This window comes from Meles meles, chromosome 17 (genome assembly GCF_922984935.1).
Source record: "Meles meles chromosome 17, mMelMel3.1 paternal haplotype, whole genome shotgun sequence".
NCBI classification, from domain to species: domain Eukaryota; kingdom Metazoa; phylum Chordata; class Mammalia; order Carnivora; family Mustelidae; genus Meles; species Meles meles.
Window position 1 is genome coordinate 12,915,976 of NC_060082.1, and position 12,389 is coordinate 12,928,364.

Consider the following 12,389-nt stretch of genomic DNA (forward strand, 5'->3'; position numbering starts at 1 on the left):
ATATCTCAGAGTAACTAGGATCTGACAGCTCTTGGAGGAATATACACTATATATAATTTATTATATATACATATATATGTATGTATAATATGTAATAGTACATATTTACATATATGTACTGGGAATTTCTTCCTCTCCCTCAACTGGAAGGTGAGGACATTTCAGACTTTTTATCTTCATAGGGCAGAATGATCTATGCAACTAGGGGAACAAAAATTTCTTAATGATTATAGGTGATGGGCAACACACTTCCATCTAATGCCTTGTTTTCTACAATACCTTGGGTCAGAAATGTTTCTAAATGAGTGGCTTAGTACCCATTTGCCCACAGTTTTCTTTCACTGTGTTTTTTTTCCTGATAAGTTAAGCCACCCTAGTTTGATAAATGATCAGGATCTTTGCTTATGAAATTTAGAAGGTAGATTTTATGCTCTGTGTTGAAAAGCACTCTTTTTTTCTGCGAATACCACACATATCTGTTTCATCTATCTCTAATTCCAAAGTGAGCTGATGAAAGGGAGCTGTTTTTCTCCTTAGGCATTTCCTTCGGATTATTCTGATTTCAGTATGTTAATCTTCTGTTTTTACGTTTCTTCTACAGAAATTACACATATCTCATAGCCAGAGATTTTTTTTTTCTAATTTTCAATGAGTAGCTTAAGGAAAGAAATGCCTCTAGACCTAAGATCTTGTTTCCCAAGGAGTCCTTAAAAGTAACAGGGAAGGTGTGGGGTTGGGTAATGGAGTAGTAGGGGAGGTGGGAGGGAAAGTAGACATCAGTATAAGCAGATTATCTTTAATGTTTTACAGAGTGTTAAGGTCTTTATAAATACAAACCACAGGGTAACTGGGATCTGACAGCTCTTGGAGGAATGCCCGTGAAGAAGGAGGAACAGGAGGTGTGGTTGCTAATTTCCAAAAAACAAGATGTCAGCCATTTTATTTTTTATTTATTTTTTTTTTTTTAAAGATTTTATTTATTTATTTGACAGAGAGAGATCACAAGTAGGCAGAGAGGCAGGCAGAGAGAGAGGAGGAAGCAGGCTCCCCACGGAGCAGAGAGCCTGATGCGGGGCTCGATCCCAGGACCCTGAGATCATGACCTGAGCCGAAGGCAGCGGCTTAATCCACTGAGCCACCCAGGCGCCCCGGTGTCAGCCATTTTAATGAGAAAAATAACCCCCCACGGGGTGATAGACTAATGGCGGAGAGCAACTAGCCAGAACGTTGGGACTAACCATTTTTCACTAAATACTCATAGACCTTTTGTGTATGTTTTCCCAAGTTGGGAGAGAAAGAAAATGACTGCGTCCCTATGCTTTATCGTAGATGCTGGGTTAGTCTAGAAAACCAAGGAATAATTAGCTTGATACAAATAGTCATTAAATAGATGATTTTATACTTGTTCCTTCGCATCCTGGAGAGAGTCAGGTAAACATTTCTGTCTCTTTCTCTCCCTACATAAATAAGCAAACTGTAGTGGGTGGGTCCTGAGAGATTACAGAATTACACTGCTGGCTACTCTTAATTTTCTACCGAGAGAGAAAAGACTTCTTTTCTTCGGACTCCCTTGATGAGCAGGCTCCCGGGGCACACAGAGCACTACCTAGGCCTGCAGAAACAAACACAGCTGACGGGGTGTCATCTAGTCCTGAGCTCAGACACATTTTGCACCATCAAAGGCTTATAGTCTCTAAAATAAAAGTGACAAGAAATAGAGTAAACTATCAAAATAATTCCTCCCAGCTGCAAGATTTGGAGTGAGGCGCCGTCAAAGGCAAAGTGTGCCTGATCCAGTTAAGTACTCCGTCATTCTTTATGGAATTTGAGTATTCCATGAAGCCCCAAGATTTCTGGGTTCAGATTCCAGTTGTTTACTAACGAAAATAAAAGAGCCCACAGAAACTGTTCTTGGGGCTTTGTGCTTCAAATCATTTTTACCAAACATGTTGATGAGTTAAGTATAAATGAATCAGAAACATACGGTTCACATTTCTGTGGAAATCCACAGGGTATATTAAGGGAATTAAAGGGAAATGTGTTAGGCCAAACATATTTAAGAATTTAACAAAACCCAAATCCACCAAAAAAGTTTAACATTTTCTAGTGCGTCTGTTCCAGGTTGTTCTCCTTTAATAGCGTATTTTCTCTGTTGCTTTAAACTTACCTTTTTATGGGATGTGATAGATCCATAAGGAAATACATTACAATGAATTTACCAATCTTGCTCATTATATTAATACCAAGTAATGAAATTTATCCCAGTGAATGATACCATAGTTAGACATAATTCAAATGTATTCCCAAATATAGGGAATCTGGACCGATTACAAAGTAGCTTACATTGTGACACGGGGAAGTTGAAGTTATGTTGAATTTAAACACTTTCAAGTAGATGAGCTATTTTAGTTTATTCACCAACATTTAGTATTGTTTAAAGGAGTGTCCCTAGGTGTTTGGGGGCAGGCAAATGTAAAAAAATAAATAAAACGGACATGGATCATGCTATCATGGAGTACATAAGACTTCGAGACTATTAAAAAAAAAAGACTATTTAAGACTTCGACTTAGCCTATGTTAAGTTATCATAAACTCAGAGGTTTGGTATTCCTTACCACACAGCTTAAAGCGATTTTATAGTATTTCTTCATAAAGTGACTCTTTTAAAGTGGAGAAGAATCTATTACCCCTCCCCCCAAAAGCATGTGCAGAAGTGACTTAATTTCTTAACCCTCTCCCCTCCCAACATGCACTTAGATATACCTCCTTTTGATCTCAAACCATGCTTTTCATGCAGTTTGGTCAATCCCAAAAGTGATTGTCCACTTCTGTTTTTTTGGGACACCAGTTATGCACTAGAACATTAAACATTTACTCCTTTTTTTTAAGAAGAAATTCTAAGGCATTTCAAGAAACTGATTTCATTGAAAATATGATTCATTTTCTAAGAAGTCAAGAAAAAGAACTCCAGTGATTTTAAGTAAGGGAAGGCTAATAAAAAGATTTAATAGTTAACAGTCTAATCCTTTTTAGTAATACTTAGTTACTTCATTGTACTGTGGTCTGTATTTGTATTCATATTTATTTCGTTAAATATTCTGTTAGAAAATAGACAATAATATGGTATTTTTTAAATGTTCAGATAACTTAAAAACAGAGATTATAAGAGCATAAAAGCTAATGGAGCCGAGAACTGTGTTCACTAGGAAGATAGAATAGTCCTAAGGCTGAATTACACAGAGAGAATATAGAGGAAATCTAAGTTTTTTAAATTCTCTCTGTGCAGTTTAGACTGGTCAAACATTTTGTATTTTTGCTTTTTGGTAAAATCAAAATATTTGGAATTTTTTTTTTTATTTATTATAGTTCTTTATTAATGTATAGAAATGCATCCGATTTTTGTGTATTGATCTTTACCCTGCAATTTTACTAAACTTTTTATTAGTTATAACAATTTTCTGATGAAATCTTTTGAGTTTTCCATATATAATATCATGTCATCTGCAAATTGTGAAAGTTTTACTTTTTTCTTTCTAATTTGGAATTCCAATTTTGTTTCTTTCTCTTACATTATTGCTCTGGCTAGGATTTCCCATACTATGTAGAATAAAAGTGGCAAGAGTAGACATCCTTGTCTTGTTCCTGATCTTGAGGTATAAAAAGGTCATATACCATGATCAAGTGGGATTTATTCTAGGGATGCAAGGATGGTTCAGCATCCACAGATCAATGTGATACAACACATTAACCAAACTAAAGGATAAAACTCATATGATCATCTCAATAGATGCAGAAAAAGCATTTGACAAAATTCAACATCCATTTCTGATAAAAACTCTCAACAATGCAGGTATAGAGGGAACATACTTCAACATAATGAAGGCTACATTCATTCTCTATGATGAAAATATTTGGAATTTGAAGTGATCAGCCATCCTGAAGAAGTTTAATCTACCTCCAGCACACCAATCAAATTATAATCACTTAGAGTTAATCAATTATAATCACTTAGAGTTAATATATAAGCCTGCTTCACTTGAAGGGAATACATTTTTGGCTTCAGGTTGAGGAGGACACATTTTGCATATGAAAACTCATTTTGGAACACATTTGCAAAAAAAAAAAATGGTGAATATATATGCTTGTATGTATACTAGTGACATTTAGGTATTTGTAATCTCCCTTTCCCTAAAATACATGCTCACTCAGGCCATGTTTTTTATGTTTGCAAGAAATGCCATTTTCCAGCATACTACCTAAGTGATTTCCTACTTAATTTTCAAAGACTTTCCTAATCCTGCCTCCCTCCTGCCAGACAGTAAGCTATGCCTTCCTTTGCCCTTATACCATGGTTTTCATACTTTCAACAGAGAGATTTTATAAGTATATGTATCTCTGTATTTATTTGATGCCTGCAAAACAGTGGGTACGAGACCATGAACACCATGGTCTAGATTCAAATCAAAGCTACAGGCTCTGTGATTTTGGGTAATTCACTCTAATCTTGGAACCTTTGTGTTCAAATCAAAGCTACAGGCTCTGTGATTTTGGGTAATTCACTCTAATCTTGGAACCTTTGTGTTCTCACTTATAAGATGGGGATAATAATAAAATTTACCTTAGAGGATTTTCATATGGAATAAATAAGATATATGAAAAGGGTTTAGATTTGTAAGTATTTTCCCTTATTTATTGTAGCCACAGAATTTTATATATAATATTTGTATAATATATATTTATTTCATAATTTATTGGTACAAATATTACTGAAAAATCCTGTGTTATATTTATAAGGCACAAAGTGGAAACTTGGCAATACATAGTTAATATTATAGAAAGATAATTCTTAATAGTACAAGTTTAAAAAAAAAAAAGATTTGGAGGCTATCCACGTTAAACACATTAACCAGAAAACTGCCAGATCTTTAGAACATAGTGCCTGGGCTCCTCCTTTGATTTTAAATTCTAAATCTTTAGAAAAATAATGTTTACTTCTGTTTTGAATTTTTACTAATCTAACCTGGCAAAAGAGACCTAAACAGGCTTAAATCTTAACTAATTTTTTTCTTCATTTCCTCTAAAACATATGGAATATGTTTGCTTTATTGTTTTAAAGAGTTGTTTTATTGATCCTTTTATATGATCCCTTTACTACAAAAAGGTTTTGATATGGTGGAAGAATATGCTATCAATCTAATAATAATAATGATATATTATTAAGACCTGGTGTATATTTTGCCTTATCAGTTTCCTGCCTTTTCACTGTGGTTTGGATTTCTACTATCTCACTATAGAACATTTTCCCAGTAATTCCAGGAAATGGGTTCCCAGTGTTGGCCTGTTCCCCTTCTCAAGGAAGTTACAGTCACTGGGGTTACTACTATTCATGTCATTTTTTGCCCCCCTCCCTGTCTTCAATTCCTCATTGTATTTTGTCAGGAGAACAGCTTTTACCTTTGCTCCTTTATCCTGAAAATGTATTTCAAGAGCCCATTATTTTCCACTGAAATATTTTCCTGTGGTTTGGCATATAATCCTTTCAGTCACTGCTAAAGCTAAAATCTCTCGCCTTGCTTCGACTTATTTTTACATATGGTACCTCCAAGCATACTAGATTTCTATATATATTTTTGAAGGCTTTCTGCATATAAAAGTTTTATATCCCTTTCCCCACTTTACTGTAGTGGCCCATATTATTCTTACTCTGGTTGGTTTTAACTTGAAATATTTTCAATTGCTGGATCTTTAGCAGTTTCTTAAATATATTTCATCTCTTATAGTAAGCTTCCCAGGAGCCCCAGAAAACCAGGTCAGGATGCTTTAGTCTTTCTAGCTCTTTAATTATTCCTATCATATTCTGAGCTGGCTATTGAACTCATATTTACTTATCTTATATATATTTTCCTAAAAGTGGATAAAATATATTTATGTTTCTTTCCCTTCTTCTTTGTGGTTTCTTGGTCTGAAATACTTTCTACTTAATATTAAAGTGGGCCTTTGAAACCAGGATCTTGGATTTTCTCAATCTACTTGTCACCATGGCTTTCTGAACTGCTTTTTTATTAAACAGAAATATGTGGGCTCATCTCTTGTCCCAGCAGTATTTTAAAATGAAGAGAAAAAAGCACCACATGTGAAAATAAAGCATTGTATTCCTGTGAGGGAACTGAAAATTTCCCAAATAGTGTGGGGGATCAGATTTAGACTGAGAGCACAGAAAGCCAAGAAAGAGTATAATTAAAGCACTTAAAAATATCGAAAAGATTCTTGTGCTTTGACAAAAAGATCTCTAAAGTTAAAAAAAACAAAAACAAAAAACCCCCAAACAACCAAAAAACCCTTTGTTTCTTTGTAAAAGTCACCATCCTGATACTTCGCTGGTCCTAGCGGTTACTGTACTGCGGTATGTTTACTCCTGCAAAAACCACATGGCATAAACTCTGTTCTTTTCCTTTCCTCTTTCTCCACTGCCATTTTAAAAAAGATTTTATTTATTTATTTGAGAGAGCGAGAATGAGTGGAGGGGCAGAGGGAGAGGGAGAAGTGGACTCCACACTGAGCAGGAAGCCCTACTTCAAAGGTCTCAATCCCAGAACCCTAAGCCAAAGGCAGACACTTAACCAACTGAGCCACCCAGCGTCCTCTCTCCACTGCCATTTTAGTATCCTATGTTATATAGGCATCTTATGTGCATTATTTCATTTAATCTTCACTATAATCTTCAAATTAGACATTATTATCCCATTTTACAAATGAGGAAATTGAGACTTCACAGATTCATTCCTCAAACTGATTCAGTTAGAAACTGGTTTGGGATAATTACTGTGACATAGATATCGCTCTCTTCCACTTCAACAACAACCAACATTTTTAAATGGAGATTTCTGCAAAAGTCAGAGAAATGAAAGCCCTAAACTTGTTAATTTTAGCCATTCTGATTTGCAGGTATTGACTGTAGTTTAGTCTTAAAAAGGGCTTCTTAATGGTCAAGGGTTTGGTACTCAGGGAGTTACTTTTATGAGCCTGTATGAACAAAGACACATGCACTACTGCCAAAAAAGGGTATCAAGAATGGTACAAGTGGGCGCCTTGGGGGCTCAGTGGTTTAAGCCGCTGCCTTCGGCTCAGGTCGTGATCTCAGGGTCCTGGGATGGAGTCCCGCATCGGGCTCTCTGCTCGGCAGGGAGCCTGCTTCCCTCTCACTCTCTCTGCCTGCCTCTCTGCCTATTTGTGATCTCTCTCTGTCAAATAAATAAATAAAATCTTAAAAAAAAAAAAAAGAATGGTACAAGTCACCAAGCAATGACTCCTTAGCTGTTAGGAGGAACTGCAGTCCAGAGATTTTATTTCAGCTTCATATTCTCCACCTTAGCACGTTTTCTGATGTTACCCAATAAGTCCTTAATAAAAGCCACGTGAATTAATGAGTGAATAAAACAAGGTGAGCAAAAGAAAGAAGGACCAATGATTGTCATGGAATGAAAGAGACAAGGGTACGGAAAACACCAGCAGCTGGTCTAGTGCCTGGCACATTAGTAAGTGCAATTGAATGACTCTACAGCTCTGTGGGCTTCCTTTTAGCTAGACCTTGGAATGGACATCCACACATTAACCTGTGACTTTTTTGGCCACCAGAATGGGAATTCAGCAGTTTATAATGGCTCATTAGTTCTTGCAGTGTTTCCACAGCCTTTCAGAAGAGTGGGAAGGGGAACTTAGGGGAAACAGGGTCTCCAGCAACATCAGTGCTAGTCCTGATTCTACCCTCATGGCACCATGGGGGTGTTCTTGTGACCCCCAGGCCCTGGAAAGAGAGGAAATCTCCACGTTCCCTGCATGCGTTGGAAGAATGCTTACTGTCCTCCTAGAGGAAAACCAGCAGAGAAAACCATTCAGTTGTTTGCCAGGCCAGGAGACGTACACGTAGCTGTAGTAAGATCTGCTGAGACGTAGTTGAGGAAGAGTAGTGAAAAGCATGAACTTTGCGGCCAGATCTTGGGGCCTTGTGTTCCTCCTTGTGAGCAGGATGATCTTGGGCAGCTTACTTCGTGGTACTTCTGTTCTCTTGTCTGTAAAATGTCGTCAATAATAGTGTCTATTGCACAGTACTTGAATGAGGATCAAATGAGCTAATGTATGTAATATGTATCTTGTGGCTAAAACAGTACCTGGCTCTTATTAAGCACTGATGTGCTGGCTATTATACAAGGCAACTACTTATATAATGGGGAGGGAGGAAATGGGATTTAGGGCCTATGACCCATAAGAGATAGAGGAGAGGTGGTAGAAGGAGAGAGTGTAACATAGTCAGGTGTGTGGAGGCACCATTGTTACTGACACTGGCTTGCTTTGCCTTTGTGTCTTTCCCTTGTGTCAGCGCCAAAGTAGAGCCAGGTAGAGGAATACACAGCTTGTGCAGGGGGAAGGGAAGGGGAGGAATTCAAGAGAAGGAAGAAGGGCGGTTACTCAAAATTGCTGCTTGGCACTGACTTTCTAAATAGGCCTACTCAGCAGCTGGATAGGAAAAAAGGCTGGTGAGCTTCCAGATGTGTGTCAGGAAGAGGAGGAAGAAAAGTAATGACCTAGCAACCTGCGTTAGGATCATGACAGGGACATGAACTGTGATAAAAAGCTGAAAGAGCCCACAAAATAATAATAAACACTCCAGCACCATTTGTCCTCAACCCTGGATTGCAAACCACATTTCTGTTTAAACAAATCATTCGGAGAAGATATGAGAATTAAAAACTCCATGGCCAATGTAATTCCATTAGGATTTCTCAAAGCTACCTTTCTACAATTGAACTGTATCTATACAGCACAAATAAGGGAGACATTTTGCAATTATCCAGTTTGCCTGATCAATTCTGACAGCCAAACAGGATTACTCATTTTTGTATGATTACTTGATCCAAAAAATCCACTTGGAAGCTTGAATTATCTAGTTTAGTTGTCTAAATTGATCAGATTAACTAAATTCCAGTGAAGTTTTGGTTTGAATTTCATCTAGTTCTGATTTCTATATTCAATAATTTTCTACATCTGTAGCTGAAAATAACAGTACAATCAAAGGGAATTAAAAACAATCTGAGTTAATTTAATGATAGCATAAATTAATCTCTATTCTGCTAATTCAAAAAAATGTCAGTGATTATATTTGACATATAACCAGATAGTCTGCCCTACCTTCATGCACAAAGTTTGTTGAATTGGTGTAGGCAGAAATCTTTTTCTCCCTGCTCAAACATATTCTTGAATGCCCTCCTTCAGACATCGGCTGCTGGGAACAGGAGTGCCGCCGAGCCTCGGCTAGAACAATTGCTTGTGAGACTATTAGAAGAGTGCCCATTCTCCTCTTTCTTTTCCTCTTGAAGCTTTTCTTTTCCTTCTCTCTCCTCTTTCTATTCCTTTTCTCTGGATTTCTTCTTTTTTTTCTCTTTAGTTCTCTCTCCCTTTTTACTCCTTCCCTGATTACTTTGATAAGAACTCCTAGAGATGGACCTAATTATGCTCTCCCAGAGGCATTAAGCTGGGGTAAGAGGGAGTGCTAACTGCCAAAAATTGGGGAAAACCCCAGTGGCCTAATAGGTGTTGTCACACAGTTCCTAGGAAAAACTACAATGTGGTCAATATCTCTCTTTTTAAAAAATTTAAGAAGTTTTTTTTAATTATTTATTTGACAGAGAGACAGAGAGTAAGAGAGAGCGCAGAAACAGGGGGAGGGACAAAGGGAGAAGTAGAAGCAGAGTCCCCACTGTGCAGGGAGCCTGACATGGAGCTCCATCCCAGGACCCTGGGATCATGACCTGAGCTGAAGGCAGATGCTTAACTGACTGAGCTGCCTGGGTGCCCCTGTCAATTTCTGTTTGAAGTGCCCTTACCTTTCTGCATCCATTTTCCCCTTCTAGATGTTCTTTTTTGTGTCTTTTTGGCAGCCTGTGACTTTTTTTTTGCCTATGTCCACACATTCCTTCCTTTCAAATACTTCATAGAAAATTATTCCCTGAATGTAAATATTTCTTCTAAGAGGAAAGTGAATTGATTAAAAAATTCTCTGTCTACTTTCAAAATAAATCTACTTCACTGCATGTCCCTTTACCCAGAGAGCATCATCTCCTTCATGGATTATTTCAGTAACCTCCTTACTGGTCTCCTTGCTCCTTATTTTGCTTCCCTGTGATCTATTCTTTACATGGACACCAGAGTGATTTTCTAAAATATAAGTCATGTTGTCATTTTACTCAGAAATCTTCTCCACTCTTCAGAATAAAAGCCAACATCCTTATCGAAAATGGCCAAGTCTTGTGCTCAGGCTCCTTGCTGACTCTTTCAACCACACTTCTGCTTGCCCTCCTTGCTCTCTGTGGACACACCAGGTCAGTTCTGGGCACTCCCTCTTTCCTCTCCAGACACTTTTCCTTGGCTCCCCATATGGCTCATCCCTCACATCCTTCCAGTCTTTTCTCAAATACCTCCTCAGGAAGACTTCCTGGAAACTTTAATTAATATTACAGCTGCCTCAACCCTTCCTCTTCTCCTCATGCTTCATTTTTCTCCACACTCTTGACCATCATCAGTATACCATGTTTTTGTTTGTTTGTTTGTTTTTTAATATTTTATTCATTTATTTGACAGAAAGAGATCACAAGTAGGCAGAGAGGCAGGCAGAGAGAGGGGAGGAATCAGGCTCCCCGCTGAGCAGAGAGCCCGATGCGGGGCTCGATCCCAGGACCCTGGGATTATGACCTGAGCCAAAGGCAGAGGCTTTAACCCACTGAGCCACCCAGGTGCCCCAGTATACCATGTTTTATACTTAAATATGTCTGAGTGCCTAGCTGGCTCAGTTGGTAGAGCCTATAGCTTTTGATTTTGGTCTTGTGAGTTTGAGCACCGCATTGTGTGAAGAGATTACTTAAAAATAAAATCTTAAAAAAAAGACACATACACACATAGACTTAGATATGTCTTTCAGTTTTATCACTCTCTACTATAATGGAAGCTCCCGAGGACAGAGATTTTGTCTTTGTTGTTTTTGTTTTGTTTTTTGTTTTTTTCTTCTTATATACCCAGAGAACAGAGTAGTATTTGGTACTTCTTAAGTATTTAATAAATAGTTGTTGAATGACTAATTATTTAATTAAAATTGTTTACAAGTGCATTGATATGTAGACAACTGAGTATATGGAAATTTGAGGATATGTTTTCTAGACATGTTTAAAAATAAGTACCTTCTTATGGTTCTGAACACATCAAATGGAAGAATGAATGGCCATTTCTTCTGAATTTTACTCATCTTCTTTCTCCCCTGGCTGGCCCTGCCAAGGGAAAGGGTTTCAGTCTGCTCTCTTAGTTCGGAGTAGTTACCCATTCCACTCTTTGTCATGCAGTGCTGAAATCAGACTGAGCACTATCTGTATCTTTTATTGTTATGCCTTGAGTCTTTTATAGACATACACCCACCATGGATGCGTTCCCTAGAAATATATGAACCACCAAAACTGAAGCAGGAAGAAATAGAAAACCTGAACAGACCCATAACTAGCAAATAAATTGAAGCAGTAATCAAAACTCTCCCAGCAAACAAGAGTCCAGGACCAAATGGCCTCCTACTGGAATTCTACCAAACATTTAAAGAATTAACACTTATTTTTCTGAAGCTGTTTCAAAAAATAGAAATGAAAAGAACATATCCAAACTCATTCTATGAGGCCAGTATTACTTTGATCCCAAAGCCAGACAAAGACCCCACCAGAAAGAAGAATTACAGACCAATACCCCTGATGAACAAGGATGCAACAATTCTCACCAAGATACTACTAGCCAATAGGATCCAATAGTACATTAAAAGGATTATTCACCACAACCAAGTGGCATTTATTCCTGGGTTTAATATCTGCAAACCAATCAATGTGATAGACCACAGTAATAAAATAAAGGAAAAGAACCATGTGATTCTCTCAATAGATGCACAACAAGCATTTGAGAAAATACAACAGTCTTTCTTAGTTAAAACTCTCTGCACTTTAGGGATAGAGGGAACATACGTCAGTATCATAAAAGCCATATACAAAAAGCCCACAGTGAATATCATCCTCAATGTGGAAAAACTGAGAGCTTTTCCCCTAATGTCAGGAACATGACAGGGATGTCCGCTGTTGTTCAACATAGTACTAGATGTCCTAGCCTTAACAGTCAGACAAGAAAAAGATGTAAAAAGCATCCAAAATCAGCAAAGAAGAAGTCAAACTTTCACTCTTCACAAGTGACATGACACTCTGTGTGGAAAACCCAAATGACTCCACCCAAAAATTGCTAGAACTCATACAGGAATTCAGAAAAGTGGCAGGTTATAAAATCAGTGCAGAGAAATCAGTTGCATTTCTATACAC